Consider the following 11,253-nt stretch of genomic DNA (forward strand, 5'->3'; position numbering starts at 1 on the left):
TGTTTGTGTTATTACGAGTGCTAAACAAGAAGAGTTCCCAGATGGTACAGTGGACACATGTGTGACTCCTGTGATTAAAGCATCTTTCTTTCAGCTTAACAAGTGAACCATCAGCTCGTTCAAACACACGTTAAAGTCCGTTTGGCTCGACACCACCGAACAGAGGCAGCAATATAACATAGCTAACATTAACAGTGCAGTGAATCCTGCTTGTGCCGTGATATTCAGGACTGCAAACCGAGCAGCATCACTGACTTTCAGCTTGTTGTGTTTGTGGATATATGACTGACTTTAATTATCCATAAAATCATCACAATCTCTGTAAGATTAAGGTCGACTATTGAACAGCGTATATTTTAAAATAAAGGCTTTAAAACCAAGCTGACACTTAAAGTACAAACGTCACTAATGTCCCATAACTTTGCCGACATGTGGCCAACAGTAATGTTTTAACGTTCTTCATTATTAAATATTCGCACATAAATAAGTGACATAATATTCAGTACTTACTTTTGAAAGTTCACTCTTTGGCCGCTCCGCTTTCACCGTTTTTTTTTCCCGGCAAAATTATCCACACCCACCACCGCGCTATGAATTGTGGGATATGTTGGGCCACGAAGTCTACACCTCCACATCCTTAAAATTCAGGGGAATGAAGGACGCATTTGAGGGCCGCATTTCAAGCAGCCTTTGAATTGGGACAGACTTCGTCACGTCGCTGTGATGTAATTGGCCTTAAAATGCGGCCTTTGAGGCTGCAGACCCTGAATTGGGATACAGCCGTTGAGGAGATAATTCAGCCATTTGAATTAGCTGTGCTGGATCAAGAACACAATGTAGCTTGCCATCACCAGTGTGTGAATGTGTGTATGAATGGGTGGATGACTGGTTGTGTAAAGCGCTTTGGGGTCCTTAGGGACTAGTAAAGCGCTATATAAATACAGGCCATTTACCATTTACCATAACACTTCTAAAACCTGCACGAAATCCTTGGGGCCTGGAGATCCCCTGGGCCAGCTTATCGTCTTTACATTTTACATCTTTAGATTATAAGAGGAAACCCACGCAGGCATGCCTCTGCTGCTCTACATGCACATTTTTCCACAAACTTCAAATACATCACAGCTTCCAAAGTTTCAGGTGACAAAAAAGGCGTCAAACATGTAACAAGCATTTTGTACCTAATAAAGTGGCCATATAGTAGAAACTATAATGTTCTGTTTATGATTTTGACCTTGTGTCAGTCTGAGTGAGTCCAGTTTATCACCAGTTGCTGTTTTTTCCTACTTTTTTCCTCAGTAACATTGTTCATCTTACAAAACAAACGTTACGTTTTTAATCTTCTTTTAAATCTTAGAAACTTTGCAGAAGAAACAAATGTTTTAGTTTGACCTCTAGGTGGCAGTGTTGTCTTAGTGTTACCATAGCCACCTACAGAGGTGTGACCTTGATCAGTCATCAGCGATCCAGTCACAGTGACTTGAATTAAAAGCAGAAACAGAATATTTTGTAAATAAACATACATGTCACATGGTCAAATCAACCTTAACAAAAATGAAAGTGCTCACAAAAAAGTGCTGACGTACATTTGTAATGAATGTCAAATCTGAATAGCACACACCTCTGTACTACTAGGCAATACTGAAAACAAACTGTAAAATCAGATCTCACTTCAGAATCATTGTATATACTTATAGTGACACTTGCAAATTCACAATGATAACCTACTAAACATTGCAATTCACACCATAGTATGGCAGTCACTGAAGATTTGAAACAACCCAACAATACATACATATATATATATATATATATATGTATGTATATATATATATATATATATGTATATATATATATGTGTGTGTGTGTGTGTGTGTGTGTGTGTGTGTGTGTTTTCATGAAGAACATTTTTCTGTTACCAAGGGGGAGGTATTTTAATAAAAAAAAAATCTTTCAACTTTACTTCTCTAAAACCAATTACATGTAAACATTTACAAGCTTATAAGAACGGGAAGACCAACTTTAAAACACTGGAAGACACAAAACTTGTCAACATTTTTCTATTACCTTTGCAAATCCCAAAAGCAATCAAAAAGAAAATGGTGGTTACAACCATGAAACTTTTTCTGAGCTAAATTCCCCCAGTCCTTTCATCCATCTATAGTAGTACAGATTAAAGGTTACATCACTCACAACATAACAGCAGACAAAAATAGACAACTTCCATTTGGCCAAAAAAAAGAAAGAAAAAAAGGTCACAGTTTGAACAAAAGATATAAAAAGGCCAAAATCAACTTTTGTGCTGGGTCTTGTTTGCCTAAGCAAACATCTTCATTTTCATTTGCTGCATCTTTGTACTGAGCCTTTGTCCATCCAGATTCATCAAAATCTTCTATAAACACTCCAAACATAAATAAAACCCGTCAATCTGTTTCCTATCAATAGTTTGGGTTCAGGTATTATGTACCTCCCTTTGGGAGGGGCTTGATATAGAGCAGCAGCTCCTCCAGTGTCTATCAGAGTGTGTGTGTGTGTGTGTGTGGGCTGGGTCAATTTCCCTTATTTCATCACAATTGGGAACCTTTTGAAACAGCTTGTTTTATGCACATTATTCCTGAAACCAGGAGATTGCTGTAATGCCAGTGACACTAGTTAGTGTCTTGATGCAATCTGCTGTGTTCCTTATAATGAAGACTTTTTACTAATTGGCATAATAAACTGAACTCCAGTGGAGTGTTTACTTTCTGAAGTGCCTTGAAATGACTGTTGTTGTGATATACTGCTATATAAATAAACTGAATTGAAACACTGACAGGAAATGGATGAATGTTTTCTTCACATTTACTGTGTTTATAGAGGCAATAGATACCTACATGGCAGCACCAAACGAATGAACAATTGAATTTTTGCTGAAACTGTCCCCTTAAAAAGTGCTCTCCAGTGCAAGTTTCAACAATGACTATTAAGAATAATACATATTTCACAATTATATTGTCTCTTTTGAATATATGAGGATTTTGTGTGCGATGAACCTAACTCAAATTGAAGCTAGAAAATAAGGTGTGATAAGCGTACCAGATACTCCTTGAACAGTAGGTCTGGATCTTCATTAAAGTAGATCACCAGGCTTTTAAGAGTATGCTCCCTCTTTATGTCGATGTCATCATACTAATGCAAGGGTGGAAAAAAAAGGGTGAAAAAAATGGAATTGATTGATTGCATTTAATTGATGGGTTTATCATTAGTACCGACCAAACTACTGATCGCCATGATATCCTTGATCTTTTGGCCCTTTGCTCCTTTGCTCCCCTGAAAAATTTGCATCAGCTTGTCTGTTAAATTGTCCAGCTGAGCCAAGAACTTCGCCTGCAGGGGTTTTGTAGTGATCTGCAGGAACTCTGCATTCACCTGGAAATAAAACATACATAAATATAATAAACTAGAAGTTTAAATACAGACTGCTGAATCAACACACTGAAAGTTGCTAAACATTTGAACCATCAGTGAAGTTTGTCAAGACCTAAACTGTTTTTAGCTGAGTTTAGGAATATATCGCCACCTGTTGCTTTGGCATGTTCCTAGCAGCGTTTTCCTTCATTTTTGCGTTTACCTGTGGACGGGATTATTTTTTTAAACGAAAACGGAAAATCTCCGTTTTCAAAAATACCTGTGTAAGTGTGGACGTAGCCGAAATCCTTTATAATAATAAATAGGTTTGAACGTCATGGGAGTGCGCATTGTGCTGCCTGCAGTTACTCTTCCGGCCACATGGTTCGCTTTTGGTAGCACCCTTAGTAAACTATGTAGTGCTTTTAAAGACACCTCAAAACGATACTTTCTACTAGAAAATGGCATTATATAATAATAAACACAGAATACCATATTTTTAGATTATAAAAAGAAAACGGTAAGAAAGAAGTTAGCTATAGGACATCATCTTTCATTGAGCACAATGGCTAGCTGCTAATAAGCTAGCACACGCTCCGACTTAAAAGTTGGCAGCTACACAATTTCTCCTCTAAAACAAGGCACTTTTGAAAAGACCTGGCTATATTGTCAAAAAAAAAATAGTATTCAAGCAGAGAAGAGAATGGTAGCACCACCAAAAGTTCAAAAAACAACTGTTACAAGCTTCTATGATTAATAGCATTGCCATTAGGGCTGCCACAAACGATTATTTTGATAGTTGACTAGTCACCGATTATTTTTGCGATTAGTCGACTAATCAGATCATCATCCACTGGACGTAAAACGTACAGCTTATTGCACCAGCAGCATCTGCTCTTATATAACCATCATTAGCTTACAGCTTTAAGTGTTTAAGGTGCTAACTAAAAATAAAGACAAGATGATAGTTTATTAAATTTTAATGAAATTTGCAGATTGTCTCGGTGAAGTTTAATAAACTCCTTGCTATCTAAAATATAACAGGACACCGCAGTATATTCTCCAGCATCTCACACTTCTGATAATCAGCTGTCTGTTTGACGTTTATTCAGCTGTGTAAAAACTATAACTTTAATCTCAGCCAAACCGATTTACTCAGGAACAAATAAAATACTAAAAAAAAGCCAAACAATAACATTTTTAAGTTATCTAAGTGACTCATATATCATGTTTAACCTGAGTAGCAAAAGACAGCGGTGGGTTTGAAAACGATTTCCCGGGAGTCGGGTGTTCTCACGGCTCTAGTGAGCCTAGCCCCCGGCTAACTATCGAGCTAGTGGGTAACAGACGTCTCCGAAAACGTCGGAGCGCTTTTGAAAATATGCGGTGTCTTGATAAACTGAGCAGATATTTGAGGTTTACACAGCTACATTCTCGCCTGAAAATATGTTAAACGTTTATTTTGTGACCCAGAAAGAATAATAAGAGTAATATTAAAACTAACTAGCTGCCGCCATTGTTGTAAACTGAGCTGGGCTGCGCTATGAATTCTGGGACACTGCTTCTTCTTCTTCTTCTTCTTCTTCTTCGGGGTTTAACGGCAGCCGGCATCCTTGTACATGCAGTGCTGCCATCTTCTGTTTCAGTCCGTTATTACACTCTTAAATCCTGCTACTTATTCCTGCGTCTTTTGTGATCTTACAAAGCTTCAAACGATGCGTCGACTATTAAATCAGTCGTCGACGATTTTGATAGTCGACGTAATCGTGACTAGTCGACTAATCGTGGCAGCCCTAATTGCCATAGATTTAGCTGATAAAGAAATACACAATTGGATATATGAAAAAATAATATGTTACCTTACCTGAAGGTGTAGTTTTATCCAAAAAGTACAGAGAGGCCAAGAGCAGCTGCATTCATTTAGGTGATCCTGAAAGAGCGCAAAATTTTCAAAGAAGGCGGACCGTTGTGTAACTCAGTAACTTTGTGTTCTTGTGACAAAGACTGCTTTGAGAGAAAATAATTTAGGTTCACCACACGAATAATAATTGCAGTAACGCTGGAGTGCTACATTTGCGTTGAATGAGATTAAAAATAATGTTTAAGCTTAAAGAGGGGCTTGAATTGATTTCTTTGAGTTTACAAATACTTATGTGCAAAAATGTACTCCTCCTACCCCCAGTGCCCCAACAAACTCATTCATTTTGTGTTCAGAATCAGCCTCTGCTGGTTTTGAATAATTTTAGGTTTACACAAAGAAAATCAAATTAATTTGGTATTTTTTAATTGCATTTGTGAACAACTAACATAATTTGCATGTGTTCTTTGAAAGGAGGACCTGAATCTGTTTTTTGAGTGTACATCAGGCCTGTTGCAGTTATAATCAGCAGTGATATTCAACTCTTTATAAAATTCTTCCCATTCTTTACAATCTCTCTCTGCAAGAACTGATGAACTTGACATGATGTCGACTTTTTCTCCTCTCAGAGCTTGAAAAGCTGCAAACATGGCCACTATGCAAGACTTCCCCTCTCCTGTGCCAACCTGAATCAATCACCCTGTTTCTGAAAGAGCCATCAGACACCAGCTCACCATCTGTGTCAGTCGTGGCTGAAATGTCTTTCTTGTATTTTTAGTTTTTGTTATACTCACTGCCAAACAGAGAATCTGTTTTTCAAATGACTATTTGGTGAGCTGTCATTACAAAAATTAAGCATGATTTTAGGTCCTGAAACAACAGTTGATTTTTTTTTCATTGGCAAAAGCAGATTTTTTAAGATTGATTTCAGTTCACTCTTCTTTAAGCTGTCATTTTTAATATCACAGTCTTGATGAACTGTTGATACAATATCTCTGACATCATCTAAAATCTTTACATCAACCTGGTTCAACTTTTCTTGGCGGATTTCATCAATGATTTCCTCCAAGGTCTTCTCTCTGTCATTTGTTAAATATTCCTTCAAGGTTTCATCTGTTACAGTTTTGTCTCTGAGTAGTTCCAGAAGTGTTTTTCCATCTTCATCCTTCCAGTCAGAAGTAATAAAGTAAATCTCTATGCAGTGCAATATTTTTATCATCCATGTGAGGAAATGGGAGTTGTTATTTGTTGTTGACTCAAATCGCTTCAAAAGAGCAACAAGTCAGCGACCTCCTTTGGGCTCCATTTGATATTTGTAACCAGTCCTTTCAGCTTCTGGAGGAGAATTTCTTTATCACCATCCATTTTTAAAGGTGTTTGAAAAAGACACTGGTCAAAACAGAGGTAAAATATGTTGAGATTGTTACTTTGAAAATAAAAATACATTGTTTACAAATTTCCAAGCAACCTGCATCTATTCTCTCCACTGTATTACACTGAGAATCACGATCCAACACACACACACAAAGTCAGTGTAAAAAAATCAAACATGTACAGATAATATGTTGTGGTGACCCTTTATGACAAGGAAGGAGCAGAAAATACGTTCTTTTATTTATATTTAATGCAGTTTTATTTAAATCTAATACTGACCTGTTGAGATGATGAGAAAAATTGCAGATGATGTATGTTTGTCAAGATGCCTCAGGGGATCTGCTGTCTCTGTTTTGGTTCTGTGTTTTTATTTCACGTCTTTAGTTTCTCTTTCACAAACCCTGCCCTGGCACTGTCACAAGGGAATTTCCTGCCAAGCCTACCCTTATGATTTGCATTTATTGTAATTTAAGACACTTTCTTTGAAGAAGTTATAAAGTGTACTTCTAAAGAGCAAAACAGTGACTGTTCCAACAAGGAATAATTTGATTAATAGTTTTATAATCATTTTAATCAGTTGTCAAGTCAGCCTAAAACTTTCCACTTCCCCTTTACTGGATTCACTGCTCAGAAGGGCAGGACTTGAAAGTCAAAAGCAAAAAATGTGGGTGTGTCCTGTTTGGCTGAAGTCATGGCATGTCTTGGCAAACTTCTTTGTCATGGAAAGAATTTGATAGGCATCATTGGTTTTAATCTAGTTTTTCTTTCGTTTCTCTGACAGTCATACAGTTTCTTGGTAACAAAGTATCTGTCACGGTTTGCAAGGCAAGCCGTGTGGGAATTATTAAAGGACCCAAGATGCAGGCACTGCTGATGTGAGTGAGTTTTATTGAGGAGGATGACATACAACAAAACACGATGGTGGCGAGAACAGAACTGACAAAACTCGAAACTCATGTCTAAAGAAACAAAACAGGAGCTCCAAAGGTACACACACTGCAATCCTCGATAGGCTTCTTAGCCTCCAGTGATCCAGAATCAGCTACGGGCTGAAACCCAGCCTCTGGGGAGGCCTTGGAGCGAGTTACTGTCTCTAACGTAGCCAGTTCATGAGAAACACCAAAGGTTAATGTGAAATGTTTTCCCCGTATGGAATGACTTTGCAAGAATGGTGGCAGAATGGGTGGCTGAGCTAGCGGGAACACAGGAGACTGAGCTAGCAGGGCCCCTGGAGACTAGGGATATCCAGATCCGATCACGTGATCGGAAATCTGCCCAATCACGTGGTTTCAGACTCGATCGGAATCTGACGTTACCTCCCGATCAGGACTTGGCTATATATATATAGCGGGTGGTGGTTTATCCTTCAAGCTTGGGTCCTCTACCAGAGGCCTGGGAGCTTGAGGGTCCTGAGGGTCCTGCGCAGTATCTTAGCTGTCCCAGGACTGCGCTCTTCTGGACAGAGATCTCCGATGTTGTTCCCGGGATCTGCTGGAGCCACTCGCCTAGCTTGAGAGTCACTGCACCTAGTGCTCCGATTACCACGAGGACCACCGTCACCTTCACCCTCCACATCGTGTCGAGCTCTTCTTTGAGCCCTTGGTATTTCTCCAGCTTCTCGTGTTCCTTCTTCCTGATATTGCTGTCATTCGGAACCGCTACATCGATCACTACGGCCGTCTTCTCATGTTTGTCTACCACCACTATGTCCGGTTGGTTAGCCACCACCATTTTGTCCGTCTGTATCTGGAAGTCCCACAGGATCTTAGCTCGGTCATTCTCCACCACCCTTGGGGGCGTCTCCCATTTTAACCTTGGAACTTCCAGGCCATATTCGGCACAGATGTTTCTGTATACTATGCCGGCCTATGTTTATACTATGTTTAAAAAAATATGTTGAAGATCTTCCATTAAGTACAGTTTGCTTGATGAGAGCTGTCTGGTTCCAGCTTGGCCTCATGGTGGCAGTGTTGTTTCCCAGTTTCACTTCATAGCTGCTCCCAGCCTGCAGAGGACTGTGATAAAAACTGTGTCAAAGTGCTGGAGTGTTAATGAGCATGTGCTTGAAGTAAGCTCTTCCTACTTTGCTCTGATTTATTTTCTGACATGTAGAAACTGGGCTTATGATGTTTGTGGTTTTGTAACAGTCAAAATAATTGCACTAATCACTCAACTTATTATGGCTGCAGTTCACTATTAATTACAAAGCATTAAAAAATAATAAGTGGTGTGAACAAGTGTTCGTCTAGCTTGTCTCTTCACAAAGATCCAATGAGAGGCTCATCAGAGGTTTCAGTTTTAGTCACATCATTTCTTTAAACAGGAGTTTGCTCTGTTTAAAGAAAAAAAAAAAAACATCTACAAAACACCCGTTTCTTTCCGGGGGTTACCAAGCTTGGCTGATCAATACGTGGTTGGTTAATTAATGGTTTATTAAGATGTTGTTGTTAACATTTTCTGTACATAAAAACAGCAACAGCAGCAACAAGAAGTAGACAGAAAATTGACAGAGCAACTTTCCATCCAATAGATCCATCTTCTTCATTTCTTCTTGATTGACCTGCAGGTGAGAAAAGGTGTGAGCTACTTTCTTCAAAATCTCATCAGAGACTATCAAACAGCTTCACCTCTGATCACACACACACAGACTGAACTCTACTCACTCACCTGGAGGATCAACACTCAGGTCCATGATACAGATAGGCTTGTTCTTAATGACAGTCTTCTTGTGACTGTGTCCTCTCTGGATGACACGACACTCATATGTTCCACTGTCAGCAATCATCACATTCTTCAGAATCAAAGACACGTCTCCATCATTCATCTGTCTGTCCTGCAGGTCCACCCGGTTCTTAAAAGATGGATGCTGGTCTTCAAGTACAGACCCCTCATCTCGGTACAAAAGGACATACTCATCCAGATCAACTCTTCTCCACTCCACAAATATGTTGTTGTTGTTTGCAGCTCGACATGTCAGAATGACGTCCTGTCCAGACTCAGCTGTGATGTTTTTCTGTTCTGAAAGAGGAAACAACACAGATCAGAGAGGTTAAAGGTCAAAGTACAACTGAACCTCACTGTTCATCATTGCTCTATTTAAAAAGTTACGAATTTCTGTCTCATAAAATGTTTCAGCATTTTCAATCAGGATGACTGCAGTAACTTTTTACAATGGGTCTGTGAAGGTTCTCAGTCATCCAGGTCATCATAGTCAAAGGAGCTTGCAAAGAAAAGCGTCTGGACTTCTTTAAGTTACTTGAAGACGTTTCACCTCTCATCCGAGAAGCTTCTTCAGTTCTAAGGTCAAATGGTGGAGAGTCCCAGATATAAACCTAGTGGGAGTTTCCCCCCACAGAGGGACAAAAGGACCCCCTGATGATCCTCTAATCGCCTGAGCCAAGGTGTGAAACTGGGTGTGGGTCCCAATCAGCCAGAGTTTCGGGTGTGTTCATTGTGAAACCTGGCCCCACCTTATCATGCGAATTCCTGAGATCAGATGGCCCAGGATGTGAGTGGGCGTTAAGGCGTCTGGGAAGGGATCTCAAAACTGGATTATAGATGGCAGAGAGTTGGTGTCATAAACCACCGCCTCTGTTCAAAGATGCTCACAGTGGACATAGATGGCTTCTTTCACTCCTCTTTCAAACCATCTGTCCTCTCTGTCCAAAATGTGAACATTGGCATCCTCGAAAGAGTGTCCTTTGTCCTTAAGATGCAGATGGACTGCTGAGTCTTGTCCTGTGGAGGTGGCTCTTCTGTGTTGTGCCATGCACTTGCGAAGTGGCTGTTTGGTCTCTCCAATGTAGAGGTCTGGGCATTCCTCGCTGCACTGTACAGCATACACCACATTGTTTTGTCTTTCGGGTGAACCAGTTTTTGCTCAGACTCTCCACCATTTGACCTTAGAACTGAAGAAGCTTCTCGGATGAGAGGTGAAACGTCTTCAAGTAACTTAAAGAAGTCCAGACGCTTTTCTTTGCAAGCTCCTTTGACATGTTTACAATGCATACTATAGTGATTTTAATAAAGAACTAAAAGGATTAAACTCTGGTCTCTCTTGATCTGATCGGTGGTATCAGAAGGAAGATGTTGGCTTGTGATTTATTTCACAGAAACACATTATTTTAACTTCATTAAAAATATTTTTAATCAATATAATGTGCTTTGTTATCTGAAGTGTAATGTTGACACTTATGCATTTCAGAGAACTGGAAATATCAGATTAAAGACTGTGAGCTAAACAAGAGGTCAACCATCTGATGTAAAAACCCGTTAATCTGGAACACCAACATTGACAGCTCAGGTAAAAAGTGACCTTGCAGCCTAGACAAGATGCAGGGCTGGAGTCACTTTGGTGTTTGGTGCACGCGCTGCAGGTGTTTTTGAGGTGAATCGGTGGTAAAAATTTCAAATAGGCCCACTGTGAAATGTCTTACTTAGACTTAGTTCCTCCTACGCCGAGCGGCGCATCGGGCAGCTAGTGATCTCCATCGATGTCGGTCAGCAGCGACTGCTTCAGCTTCGTCCCAGGCAATGTCGACAGTTCTCAGATCGTCCATAAATGTTCGACGCCATGTGGTCTTTGGTCGGCCTTGCTTTCGCTTGCCAGTGCGTGGACGCCATGTCATGGCAAT

The 11,253-nt window shown here is 39.8% G+C and overlaps 1 long non-coding RNA gene across 1 annotated transcript; it reads right to left on the bottom strand.

The window, feature by feature from the left end:
- Positions 1-2,834: 2,834 nt before the first annotated feature.
- Positions 2,835-7,387, bottom strand: LOC120731991. Its single transcript, XR_005695464.1, has 3 exons — positions 6,899-7,387; positions 5,252-6,634; positions 2,835-3,408 (listed from the first exon to the last, which is right to left on the bottom strand). It is a non-coding gene; the product is annotated as an uncharacterized LOC120731991 (long non-coding RNA).
- Between the last annotated feature and the right edge of the window lie 3,866 nt (positions 7,388-11,253).

The sequence above is a fragment of the Simochromis diagramma genome, unplaced genomic scaffold (assembly GCF_900408965.1).
Source record: "Simochromis diagramma unplaced genomic scaffold, fSimDia1.1 OVJJ01000257.1, whole genome shotgun sequence".
NCBI lineage: Eukaryota > Metazoa > Chordata > Actinopteri > Cichliformes > Cichlidae > Simochromis > Simochromis diagramma.